The sequence below is a fragment of the Schistocerca americana genome, chromosome 3, assembly GCF_021461395.2.
Source record: "Schistocerca americana isolate TAMUIC-IGC-003095 chromosome 3, iqSchAmer2.1, whole genome shotgun sequence".
Classification (NCBI taxonomy): Eukaryota; Metazoa; Arthropoda; class Insecta; order Orthoptera; family Acrididae; genus Schistocerca; species Schistocerca americana.
Genome location: NC_060121.1, coordinates 189,352,030 through 189,366,583, shown reverse-complemented (window position 1 = coordinate 189,366,583; position 14,554 = coordinate 189,352,030).

Here is a 14,554-nt window from a genome sequence, read left to right as displayed (position 1 = left end):
TCATGGAGTCCACAAACGCGCTACTGGCTTCACTACAGGTAGTTCGAGCACTGCACGAGGAGAAGCAGAGTTGTGGCCCAATCGGGCCGTCCGCCTTTATTCACTTGATAGCAGGGTCAACTGACCTGGACAGTTCGAAATGGAGCGAGGAAAAATGTCCACCCCTCTGCGGTATTGAACCTACGACCTCCAGGACCGCCGTCTAGTGCTATACACGCTTGTCTACCATGGCTACAAGTAATAATACATGTTTGAAACATTCCAGTTAGCTGTCTCGAGGTGGCCATACACCGACATGGAAAGCTGGCGACTGAGACTACTCAAAGAAGAAAATATAAACTATTGAAATGTGGTGTTAGAGAATACTGAAGTTCAGTCGGGTATATCGCATAACTAACGAGAATGTACTGAGTCGAATCGAGGTACAAAAGAAATTTACGTTACAATCTCACTACAAAAAAGGATATGGTGATGGGATGCACTTTGAGGCATCAAGGACTAGCTAATCTGTTAATGGAGGGAAGTGTAGGAGCAAAAATTGTAGAAGATCAAAGCTTGACTACAGTTAAAATGGTTGTAAGGTGCAGTAGCTACATAAAAGTTAGAAAACTTCGTCGGACTTAAGGCCATACCAACATAGCCTCAGTCACAGACGTCCATAACGCTGTCCAACTCAATCTACCGTCTACAGCGAGCAAATAAAATAGGATACACATAAAAGATTAACTGAACAAGCAAACTTCAGAAGTATACAAGCAAAGGAGATACTATCAAGTGATACAGTGACATTAAGGTATACTGATGTAAAAAATTCCAGCACCAAGAAATAATTAATATAGTGTACTGATATTTCTGGAACACATTTGTCTAGGTAACATATTTAAGCGATTTATTTTGCATCGTCAGAAGTTAATGTTCGCGAGAGAAAATCCATTGTACGTGTGAAACGCTGGTGCATTAATAATCGGTGTAACCGCCAGAATGTTGAACACAAGCCTGCAAACACGTGTGAGCAGTTTTTCATGCAGTTGCCGGATGTCGGTTTGTGGGATGGAGTTCCACGCCCGTTGCATTTGGTCGGTCAATACAGGGACGGTTAATGCTGGTTGTGGACGATTCTGGAGTTGTCATCCTATGATGCCCCATACGTGCTTCATTGGAGACAGATCTGGTTATCGAGCAGGCCAAGGCAACATGTTGACCCTCTGTAGAGGATATGGTGTTACAACAGCGGTATATGGGCGATCGTTGTCATGTTGGAAAACACCCCCTAGAATGCTCTTCGTGACTGGCAGCAAAACAGGTCGAATCGCCAGACTGACGTAAGATTTGCAGCCATGGTGTGTGGGATTACCACGAGGTTGCTCCTGTTCTCTTACGAAATCGCACCCTAGACCATGACTCCAGCTATAGGTCCAGTGCGCCAAGGCTGCGGACAAAGTGGCTACAGTCGCTCAGCTGGCCTCCTTCTTACCAACACGCGGAACCGAAAAGACAACAGAGCTCCACTCTGCCACCAACGAATTCTCACCTGACGCCACTGTCCGCAGGTTGTAGTCGTGCGGTAGCGTTCTCGCTTCCCACGCCCAGGTTCCCGGGTTCGACTCCCGGCGGGGTCAGGTATTTTCTCTGCCTCGTGATGACTGGGTGTTGTGTGATGTCCTTAGGTTACTTAGGTTTAAGTACTTCTAAGTTCTAAGGGACTGATGACCATAGATGTTAAGTCCCATAGTGCTCAGAGCCATTTGAACCATTTTTGAACCTGACGCCACTGAAATCCCAAACGCCGTGGTTTGTATTCAGTGGAATGCACACTACAGGGCATCTGGCTCGGAGGTGACCTTGAAGTAACCGATACTTAAAAGCTCGATGTGGCACTCTAGTGCCAATTGATGCTGCTGCTGCTGCTGCATCTACTTGGATACTCCGCAAAATCATACTTAAGTGCCTGGTAGAGCGTTCGTCGAGCCACCTTCACAATAACTTTTTGCCGGCCTTTGTGACCGAGCGGTTCTAGGCACTTCAGTCCTGAACCTACGGTCGCAGGTTCGAATCCTGCCTCGGGCATGGATGTGTGTGATGTCCTTAGGTTAGTTAGGTTTAATTACACTACTGGCCATTAAAATTGCTACACCACGAAGATGACGTGCTACAGACGCGAAATTTAACCGATAGGAAGAAGAAATAATGAGTTTTTCTGAGGATTCACACAAGGTTGGCACCGGTGGCGATACCGACAACGTGCTCACATGAGGAAAGTTTCCAACCGGTTTGTCATACGCAAACACCACTTGACCGGCGTTGCCTGGTGAAACGTTGATGTGATGCCTCGTGTAAGGAGGCGAAATGTGTACCATCACGTTTCCGACTTTGATAAAGGTCGTATTGTAGCCTATCGATATTGCGGTTTATCGTATTACGACATTGCCGCTCGCGTTGGTCGAGATCCAATGACTGTTAGCAGAATATGGAATCGGTGGGTTCAGCAGGGTAATACGGAACGGCGTGCTGGATCCCAACGGCCTCGTATCACTAGCAGTAGAGATGACAGGCATCTTATCCGCATGGCTCGTGCAGCCACGTCTCCATCTCTGAGTCAACAGATGGGGACGTTTGCAAGACAACAACCATCTGCACGAACAGTTCGACGACGTTTGCAGCAGCATGGACTGTCAGCTCGGAGAACATGGCTGCGGTTACCCTTGACGCTGCATCACAGACAGGAGCGCCTGCGACGGTGTACTCAACGACGAACCTGGGTGCACGAATGGCGAAACGTCATTTTTTTTCGGATGAATCCAGGTTCTGTTTACAGTATCATGATGGTCGCATCCGTGTTTCGCGCCATCACAATGAACGCACATTGGAAGCGTGTATTCGTCATCGCCATACTGGCGTATCACCCGGCGTGATGGTATGGGGTGCCACTGGTTACATGTCTCGGTCACCTCTTGTTCAAATGGTTCAAATGCCTCTGAGCACTATAGGACTTAACATCTGAGGTCATCAGTCCCCTAGAACTTAGAACTATTTAAATCTAACTAACTTAAGGACAACACATACATCCTTGCCCGAGGCAGGATTCGAACATGCGACCGCATGTTGCAGGTGCTGTACGGGCCTTTCTGGATCAAGAAAATGTTCGACTGCTGCCCTGGCCAGCACATTCTCCAGATTTCTCCCCAACTGAAAACGTCTGGTCAATGGTGGCCGAGCAACTGTCTCGTCACAATACGCCAGTCACTACTCTTGATGAACTGTGGTATCGCGTTGAAGCTACATGGGCAGCTGTACCTGTACACGCCATCCAAGCTCTGCCCAGGCGTATCAAGGCTGTTATTACAGCCGGAGGTGGTTGTTGTGGGTAGTGATTTCTCAGGATTTATGCACCCAAACTGCGTGAAAATGTAATCACATGACAGTTCTAGTATAATATATTTGTCCAACGAATACCCGTTTATCATCTGCATTTCTTCTTGGTGTAGCAATTTTAATGGCCAGCAGTGTAGTTCTAAGTCTAGGGGACTGATGACTTCAGATGTTGTGCTGAGAGCTGTTTGAACCATTTTGAAGAATAACTTTTTGTTATTCCACTCTCGAACAGCGCGCGGAAAAAGGAAACACCTAAATCTTTCGTGCTAGCTCCGATTGTCTTTATTTTATTATGAAGATCGTTTCCCTCCATGTACGTCGGCGTCAAGAAAATATTTTCGCATTCGTAGGAGAAAGTCAGCGATTGAAAATTCGTGAGATGATTCCGCCGCAACGAGGATCGCCTTTGTTTTAATGATGTTCGCGCCAAATCCGGTGTCATGTCAGTGACACTCTCTCCCCTGTTTCGCGATAATGCAAAACGTTCTGCACACGTAGTACTACACGCCACAGCCGAGGTCTTCTTGCGAGCGTACATTCTCGTTACCACTGCTGCCAGATATCACGTATAGCGGCTATAGCCCTGCCAAGCCTTCCTGCAATATCGTGGAAGGAACATCCAACTTTTCATAGTCCTATTACACGATCTCGTTCAAACTCAATGGGCTATTGATAATGGCGTCCTAATCGCATTAAAGGTATTCTTGACCAACATCAATTCACTACGTCCAGTCTCAAAAGTAACTAACGCTCACAACCGTTACAGTGCATATTTAAAACAAAGCTGACTTGCATCCTCATAGTGCGCCAATAGAGCCACTCTTAAGCCACTGGCGCGATATTTGAATAGACGCCATGACTCAGATGTAAAAACACACCTACCAACTTTCTTGTATCTCACATAACTCCTTCTTGGTGGGATTTTTTTTCCTGTCAATGCACATACTGTCAGTAGGGCCCGATATAAGCGTTCGTAGTGATTTCTTGACTTATATGCTTCATGACGTGGTGAGCTTACGTCAGACAGGTGAATGTATCTCGCAATGTTTCTAGGTGTAAAGGAATTTATTCCTCAGTCTGGAACCGCGCGACCGCTGCTGTCGCAGGTTCGAATCCTGCCTCGGGCATGAATGTGTGTGATGTCCTTAGGTTAATTAGGTTTAAGTAGTTCTACGTTCTAGGGGACTGATGACCTCAGATGTTAAGTCCCATAGTGCTCAGAGCCATTTGAACCATTTTTTTTTAAATTTATTCCGTCGACTGTCTGTCTCTCCATTTCTTATTGTGGTGCGGTATCGATCTATTAATTGGCCGTTCCGTGACATGGGACTCAGTTTATGCAACTATAAATTCCTTTTTGAAGTAATAGTTCCGTAAATAATGCTTGTGCGACCGTTCCTGTCACATTCAAACCAACGGCGTAATAACGTTTAATATTTCTTTGTATCATCTTGTGGAATTTTTTAACTTTATGAATCTGATTTCTGTAAATTCACATTATTGTAACACACACACAAAAAAGTGTATAATGTGATTCAGTGATTTATGACAGTTGTATATATCTGCATTTTTGCCATCTGTCGATGTCGGACATGTCTTTGAAGAGTTGTAGAGAGTTTTTGACTCCGACACGAGCTGGTGTTGGCCCGAGTCAATTGTGAACTTAGCTCTCTGGCTAAAAGTAACATTTTTTAATTAACAGAAATAAATCACTGTCCAAGAAGGAAAGAAAGAAATTAAAAAGTTATGAGTTCAATGGCGCGACACCAAAACGGATATTATATTCAGTTACTGTGGAGTCGAGCTAAAGATATTGCACTTCAGTTATGCTTAATAACTTTTACAGTACATGCTGTATATACTTTTCACGTTTGTGAACAGCATGAAATAATATTTACTGATCCTTTATTTAATACGCAACAAGGCACGGTTTTATAGTGTCTTCTTCGCTTATATTCTTGCACATTTGACTTATGTGATACGTCTCTTACGTGTACGTTATTTGATTTGCTCGCTGCACCTCATGGTCGATTTCCTTGAAAGACGTATCGACGTCTTAAGATGTAGTTTTACAGGGTGTAACAAACCCACGCCGACGAATTTCTAGGGGTTGCATAGTGTGACTTCAGGATCAAATTCAGGACAGGGACCCATGTCCAGAAAGGTCGTCCGAGAACCGTATAGTCGCAAATTTGTAAGGGCCAACATCTGTCGCTAGATTACCCCTTTGGCACCAATCGTTAGTTTTTAAGCTGACGAACTGCAAGCGCTGTTACTTTGACACACACGGACGCCGTTTAACGTCATCAATTTCTGTCGGGTCCACTGCGAGAAGTTTTACTTATCTGATCTTTAAAATACTGTCATACCATTACATAATGAATCTGACCCTCCCAGTGTCTCTAGTTGTATTCGATGTATGCATTCTTCTTTCATGATTCTTAAACCAACCATTAGCAGTGATTAAATTGATCTCTGTGTAAAATTGCACTAGGCAGCCTTCCTCTTTTGTTCCTGTACTACTTACTTGATTATTTTTAGAACACACCTGCAAATTTGTTAAAATGTATGGTTTTCATAAAACAAATCCCCAGGAAAAACTGCCAGACATTTGCAAAAATAAATTAATACTTAGTGCATTAAAAGCAATGTACTATCATTGTAGCAAACAGCATTTCAGTACAGTAAATTGCAATATTAAAAGCTGTTCTGAGACCAGAGCAAGTTGTTCTCCTGGAGTGATCGATTTTATAAATGTCATCGATAACATAATGAGATAGGGAGTAATGATGAATGATAATACATTGAAACTGTTGAAAGTAAAACAAGAAATCATGAATAATGAAATTTCTGAAGGAATATGCAGGGTGTCTACACCGGAATTCCCTATTTTGTGAGGCAATTTAGAAATAGTAAATCTTTCTTCGTTTCAGGTGTGACTTGTCCGTTGGGTGCAGAAGGACTTAAAGTTGCTATCTATTTTTTTCAACGTCTGGCGCACTTTCATTGTTGAAGTGTTATCCGTAGAAGCGGAAATGGCGTCAGGCACAAACCGTGCTTTGGTATACACAGAGTTTAAATCCACTGTTATGGTGAAAAGGCAGTTTCGCGGTGTTTACAGGAAAGCAGCACCAGACGCCAAGAGCATAAAAGCATGCCACAGTTGGTTTCTGGAAACTGGCAACATTGCAAAGGGGCGTGGAGGAGGTCGGCTGGTTGCTGAAGAAACATTCCAACGAAGTCCACGAGAACTTCAGATGCCTCGAATTTCAGATACCTCATAAAGTCCTCAGAAAGCGGTTGCGTCTGTATTCATAAAAGGTGCAGATACTGCAAGCCATAAAGCCTGATGACAAGCAGCGACAATACGTATTTGCATGCGAAATGTTTACCCGAATCGACTGGAATCCTGCGTTCCTGTCAAGTGTAATGTTTTCTGATGAGGCCACATTCCATGTCTCTGGAACTGTGAACAAGCTCAACGTTCGAAACTGGGGGTCGCAGAATCCACACAGTGTCATGGGAGAGGAACGAGATAGCCCGAATGTGCATGTTTGGTGTGGCCTCGTGCGTGACCAGATAATTGGACCATTCTTCTTTGCTATAGCAACTATCACAGGAACGACGTACCTAGACATGCTGGCGATCTTTGTCTTTCCCCAGGTTTAAGACATGCAACCAAACCTTTGGTTTCAGCAAGATTGTGCTCCACCTCACTGGTCGTTGGATGTTGGGAAAGCTGTAAATGCAACATATCCAGGACGCTGGATTCGACGTGGTGAACCCATGAACTGGCCTCCACATTCTCCTGACATCACACCGTTGGATTTCTATGTGGCTACGTCAAGGCCAGGGTGTTCACCACAGCAGTGCATAACATTCAAGACCTCCATACTCGGATTGTGGAAGTCCATGGCACAGTTCCTTCGGACATGTTGCAGCGAACCTGGATGGAAATTGAGAACAGATTCGACATTATTCGTGTCACAGCAGGAGGTCACATGGAAGTGTCTTGATTTGTTGTAGTAGTTCTTTTGTCAAAACTTTGAGCCGTGCGTGTCTCATGTTCGTGCCATCTTTATTTAACATCTTTCTTTACCGTACGGCCGCAACATCGTTTTAATTTCAATTACTGGTGTCACTGAATTGCTGTCTTGTCTGCCCGTGAGCAGCAGCAGCGCGTATCGATAAGTGCACTGTCGTACTATCTCTGGGCGACCGAGTGTCTGGCAGCCAGTTGGACAAGGACCAGCAGGGCAGTAGGGATGGAGCACCAGAGAAGTGAGGCCCAGTGAGGCCCGCACAGCCAGTACCAGTCGGGACGACCGTTGGTTGGTCGGTCGTCTCATCGACGACGTGTATTCGAGTCGGTTCCTTCCTGTGCAGAAATGTCGGTTATGTTCCCTCTGCATGGTTGGGTCAGAGCCAGTGTCTTTGGGACTTCATCCGTCTGAAGGAAGGAAGCTTGCGGGAGACGCACCAGCAGGACAGTCGCGACGGAGCAGCAGTCGCAGACGGACCAGCAGTTCAGTAGTCCAGTGGCGTGGAGTCAGGCTCGAGCCGCTGGCGGCATGCGCGCACGATTGGAGTGTGAGGTGCTGCTTGCGAGGGCTACGAAGTTCGTCGCCCACCGATCCTGGACATGAAAGTTGAGTCCTGACTCAAGTTTACATTTCTTTCTTTGGTCCTGGTTGTCGCTTTCGGCACATTCCCGCCAGCAACAATGTGTGTGTATTTAAGTCAGCTAAGATTCCGCCCATCTTCCTGTGAAATTTAACTTAATTTATTCTCTGTTATGGAAGTTCACCAGCGATATCTTCTTCCTTGTGGCCGTTGACATTCTGGTTACCTGCCCTGGTCATTGACGTAGTTTTAGGCACTGTATTTTCCTCGTTGTGTTGTTGCTGTCCAGCATGGCGTGTGGTACGACAGCTGAGGTGTTGTTGGTCGCTGTGGGTGCCAATATTCTGTGTGTCGTGTATTGAAATCTAGCGGTTGTTTTGCTGGTTGAGTAGAACGGAACTGATTTGGTTGATTGGTCGGTCGGCTGTCTGTCGGTAGGGTTGCCTCCAGATTAAGAAGTCATTGGACAGGCTGCCTGTCTCACCTAAAAGGGCGTTAGTGTTACAATCCCAGGCCGACCCTTGGGACTTCTGACCGCCGTTCATTGTGTGTTATCCAGTAATTTACCTGTTCTGATTTTAGTTATTTGGTTGATGTGTGGCTTTCAGACGAGTATCAATATCTCTTAAATTAATGTTCTTGTCTTGCTCTTAAAGCATGAGATCGTTATATTTTTATATGGGACCTTCAGCCGAATTTTACTGGAGAGGTTTTAATATAAGGCCTTCTGCCTTTTAGATTGAAACTCTTTCCAGGCCTTAGGCCATTAAACATACACTACTGGCCATTAAAATTGTTACAACAAGAAGAAATGCAGATGATAAACGGTTATTCATTGGACACATATATTATACTAGAACTGACATGTGATTACATTTTCACGCAATTTGGGTGCATAGATCCTGAGAAATCAGTACCTGGAACAACCACCTCTGCCTTTATGCGCAAGGTCATTGAGTCAAACAGAGCTTGGATGGCGTGTACAGGTACAGCTGCCCATGCAGCTTCAACACGATACCACAGGTCATCAAGAGTAGTAACTGGCGTATTGTGACGAGCCAGTTGCTCGGCCACCATTGACCAGACATTTTCGATTGGTGAGAGATCTGGAGAATGTGCAGGCCAGGGCAGAAGCCGAACATTTTCTGTATCCAGAAAGGCCTGTACAGGACCTGCAACATGCGGTCTTGCATTATCCTGCTGAAATGTAGGGTTTCGTAGGGATCGAATGAAGGGTAGAGCCACGGGTCGTAACACATCTGAAATGTAACGTCCACTGTTCAAAGTGCCGTCAATGCGAACAAGAGGTGACCGAGAAGTGTAACCAATGGCACCCCATACCATTAAGCCGGGTGATACGCCAGTATGGCGATGACGAACACACGCTTCCAATGTGCCTTCACCGCGATGTCGCCAAACACGGATGCGACCATCATAATGCTGTAAACAGAACCTGGATTCATCCGAAAAAATGACGTTTTGCCATTCGTGCACCCAGGTTCGTCGTTGAGTACACCATCGCAGGCGCTCCTGCCTGCGATGCAGCGTCAAGGGTAACCGCAGCCATGGTCTCCGAGCTGATACTCATGCTGCTGCAAACGTCATCGAACTGTTCGTGCAGATGGTTGTTGTGTTGCAAACATCACTATCTGTTGACTCATGGACCGAGACGTGGCTGCACGATCCGTTACAGCCATGCGGATACGACGCCCTTGGGATCCAGCACGGCGTTCCGTATTACCCTCCTAAACCCACCGATTCCATATTCTGCTAACAGTCAATGGATCTCGACCAACGCGAGCAGCAATGTCGCGATACGATAAACCGCAATCGCGATAGGCTACAATCCGATCTTTATCAAAGTCGGAAACGTGATGGTACGCATTTCTGCTCCTTACACGAGGTATCACAACAACGTTTCACCAGGCAACGTCGGTGAACTGCTGTTTGTGTATGAGAAATCGGTTGTAAACTTTCCTCGTGTGAGCACGTTGTAGGTTTCGCCACCGGCGCTAACCTTGTGTGAATGCTCTGAAAAGCTAATCATTTGCATATCACAGCATCTTCTTCCTGTTATTTAAATTTCGCGTCTGTAGCACGTCATCTTCGTGGTGTAGCAATTTTAATGGCCAGTAGTGTATTTTGTTGATCTGTGACCTTCAGCTGAGAAGTAATCTCTTAAATTAATGTCCTTGTCTTGCCCTTAAGGCATGAGATTGTTATGCTTTTGAATGGGCCTTCAGCCCAATTTGCATGAAATGTTTTAAGATAAGTCCTTCTGGCTTTTCATTGAAACTCCTCTTATTGCTTAATATGCGAACACCTGCATAGTTCCATAAAAATTAAATTGGTAAGGCCTTCAGCCGATTAGATTGAATATTTAGAAAATATCCTTGGGTGAAACCTCCAGAAGAACCTTGGATTTCAATTTCGCTTAAGCCCCGTGTCTTGGATTTTGAATGTGGCCTTCAGCCGATCTAAAGTTAATCAAAGGAGATCGATTAAAGATTTGAGTGTTTTGCATCCTTGTTGGAATACTGTATGTTGATAAATATAGTTTGTATGTTGAGTGCAACTGACAGGATCTCATTTTGGCCCCTTTCCACAACCTTTTCTGCTCTGTCGTGCTAGCCCAGGCATTTCAAACCTATTTTCACATTCAATCTATTTTTGTGAAAAACAAAGTCATTTCATTTAGTTTAGTACATGAAACAAATTTTATGTAGTGAATTGCGGTGTGGACGCCCTGTGCAATAAATAACTTCAAGATATTGGTGTGTCTTCAGCCAACCAGTGCACTGCAGTAAACCACACGCACTGCCGTACTTGCGACAGTCGTTATCATACAATCAGCGGACAACATGGACGTATTTAAGACTACCGGAGCTGAATATTCCAAGATGCTGTTCCGAGCCGCACTGTCTGAGGTGTCAGTTCTTTAGCACGTTTAATTGGTAAGCAAGCCATAACTCTGTTCTGTCACTGGTTACGGCTAGCAGCTGCTGCTTCATATGGAAACGTCAATTATTGCGTATACCGTCTTGACGTCCCGAAGAACGCTTGCCACTCTTGAAACGTCTCTGTGGAGTCGTTTCATAGACGCTTGTCTCACTGGATTCTGTGCATCCTATTCTGTCCACCGCCTGATTGCTGTTTAATTTATTAACTCTCCCACAAAGAATGAGCAATCAAAGTAAGGCTTATTAAATGATATCATATTTGATTTTTTTGTGTACCATAGGAAATCATGACCTTTATTTATTACGTTTTTCCCTTCACCCTATCCTATGTGTGCGTAAATGTGACTGAATGAATATTTTATGAGTGGTTTAGGGTTTCTTTTGTGGGGGACGCTGAGTTGGTAGACGCCTGCAGGTGATGTTTGCTTCTCGTTTCGAGGGTAGCACAGGATGACCAACTTAGGATCCCAGACCCTGGACAGAGAGGTTTACCCCTCTTTAGTCTGACGTTGGTTTGTCTGTCAGGTTGGTGGCGGAAGCCCACCCCTCTGGTAGCTTCCGTTGCACAGGTAATTAGGCGAAGCTCGGTGGAGAAACGACACTCTGCAGCTAGCGCTTGGTGAGTACAGTTTGTAGCTCCTAGAGAGGGTTTCTGTCTTGCCGATTTAATTTTATTTTGTGACGGCAAAATCATTCTGCTATTGCACTATTAAAATTTCATACATTTGTGCCTAGTTTAATGTCTAATTTCTGAACAGTTAACTCGTAACCTAGTTTACCACGTGCTGAAGTTCGGCCGTTCGTAAGCGGCAGGCGCGGTTTCTACGTCGTATATCTACTCTACAAAACCTTGCGAATCGGATAAACCTATTTCCAAGCTAGTGCATGAGCATAATGGTGACGGGTACCTCTCTGAACTATTTCTGTCGTGGGTATGCAGATGGAATTATTGTGTTCCCCTTCCCTTTTATGTGTATTTCCGTTTTTTAATTGCGCTATTCTACCAATTTTGATGAAATATTTAGCTAAATTTTTCATTCAGGCACCAGTCATGTGTATAAAATTCAGTAATAAAATAAATGTGCTACGTAAAAGATAAACTCTGCGCCCTTTACCTTCCTCATTGTGCCAGTTTTCAAATTAATTTTCTATTTCCTGATTTTTTTAAAGTTAATCTGCTTGCTTGTGATGAACAAAAATGGGAGGAAAAATCAATTTAATTAAACAACCTCATTGATATACGACATACAATGCTGTTCATCTTGTTAGTGTCTTTTTAAAAAAATACATTCTTATAATTAAATTATTAATTTAATTTAACTGATAATTTCTAGATCGATCTTTTCTTGATTGTTAGGAAGGGCTTGGGCTGGTGGCGACCCTGTAATTTTTAAATTTGTAATTGTCCTTGTGAGGTGGCTTAACCAGAAATAGCGCACAAGGGTCTCATCTCCATTATTCTTGGTACGTAACATATGTCGAGCCTTGGCTAGGATCCGTTTACAGTTCTACATACATACTTTACACGCTGTAGTGGAAAACGAGCTTACACTCTTCTTTCGATCCTCACTAACTCTTCCATTGATGCTGCTTGTAAGATTCCCAGACTGATGTACAATATTGAAGGATCGATCGAACGAGTGTTTTGTAGGCGACTTCTTTCACACACGAATTACATTTTCTTAATATTCTCCAAATAAAACTTGACTGCCGTCTGCTTTCCCTGATGAGACTATGCAGGCTATCCCGGTGTGCATGATGATATTCCTCTCGTGTCTGCAGCCGGATCTTGAAGTCACCTTGACACAATATTTCCGCGGTCCACCTGGCTGCCATCTTCAGTATGCTGTTGCACGAACTCCACGTTCTGCGAGCGGCGGCTCCTTTGTACGCCGCGGAAGGCCAACAGCAGGTGCGTAAGAAATCGTGAACACTGCCCTCTAGCGCAAGTGAACATATAGCGACCCAATGGTGGAAACGGGCCAAGTCGCTATAGCGCTATTAAAGACATTTCTTTAATGTTGATAAAACAGAGTTCCAAATCTCTCTTAAAGGGGTAACCCTTGTCTATACATATAATATGGTGAGATGGTCGAATTTCAGTAGATTCCTTGGAAAAAAAAAAAAAAAAAAAAAAAAATCCGTCTCAGTAGCGAGACGTAGGGGCACTTATTTCTGTTTCTCCATACAACATTTTATGTATCTCGGTAAACCAGTCCTCTGTCATCAGAGATTTCTCAAGTTGAAACAAACGTGTGTGGCACGGGTGCTCAAAACATTGTTGCTGGATGGTACGAATGTTTGACCAACGTAAGCTTTCCCACAAAGATCTCGGATTTTCTACACACCAACCTTCCTCAATCCCATGTCATCCCTTACTGAGCCAAGAAGCCCTCTAATCTTGCCTGGCGGACGAAAAACACTTTCGATCTTTAAAATACTTCCTGTTTTCGAAGATATGTTCCCACCGATTCCCGTGTATCTTCTAGTGGTTCCCACAAAGGACCTAACTAGAATTTCTAATCTTGGGCTGGCGGACCAAAAACACTGATGATCTCACATGTTTTTAAAATTCTTCCTGTTTTCGAAAATACATAGGAGGTCCAAACAATGTATCCACTGTTTAAAAGTCCATAACTTGCAAACTAATTGACGGAGATGTCTCATTTTTGGTGAAAGTGTAGCTTTAAGTCCAACTTAAGGATATGACTGTAGGTGTTCGAAATGGTTACCATTAACATCCACACACAAACGATGCCGCCGAACTGCAGCACGAACTACGGACTGCAACGTGTTCAGTTAGATATTTGTACATGAATGTACGATGGATTCTCTAATTTCATCCAATGTGCGTGGCTTTTGTCGATAAACGATGTCCTTTAGTGGCTCTGAGCACTATGGGACTTAACATCTATGGTCATCAGTCCCCTAGAACTTAGAACTACTTAAACCTAACTAACCTAAGGACAGCACACAACACCCAGTCATCACGAGGCAGAGAAAATCCCTGACCCCGCCGGGAATCGAACCCGGGAACCCGGGCGCGGGAAACGAGAACGCTACCGCACGACCACGAGCTGCGGACAACGTCCTTTAGTCCTTTAGTGTTCCCCACAGGTTAAAGTCCTATGGAGTTAGGTCTGGGGAACGTGGTGGATACTCCACAGCAACTCCCTATACATCTTCCTGGTAGATTTTCGTCGAGATACGCCCTAACACAATTTGGTAGTGGGCTGGGGCAACATCTTGTTGAAGGTAAACTCTTCCGTCACCATACAAGTCTCGGATGGCAGGTAATATGGATGTCTGAAGCTTCTGAAAGCACACCTCACCGGTAACTATGCCGTCAAAGAAGAATGGCCCACACCGCACATTTACTCCTGGCAAATTCATGGCTTTGTCTACATGGACGTTCGGATTTTCGGCGGCCCAGTAGATGCAATTGTGGCGATTTACTGTACCATTGAGTTTGAACTGTGCCTCATCAAACCACACAATCATCACTGCACACTCTTCATCGTTGTGCACCATGTACTTCATTCTACGATCTGTGTCGTTCTCGTTCATTGTGTGTACCAATCGTGGGATGTAGCACTTCC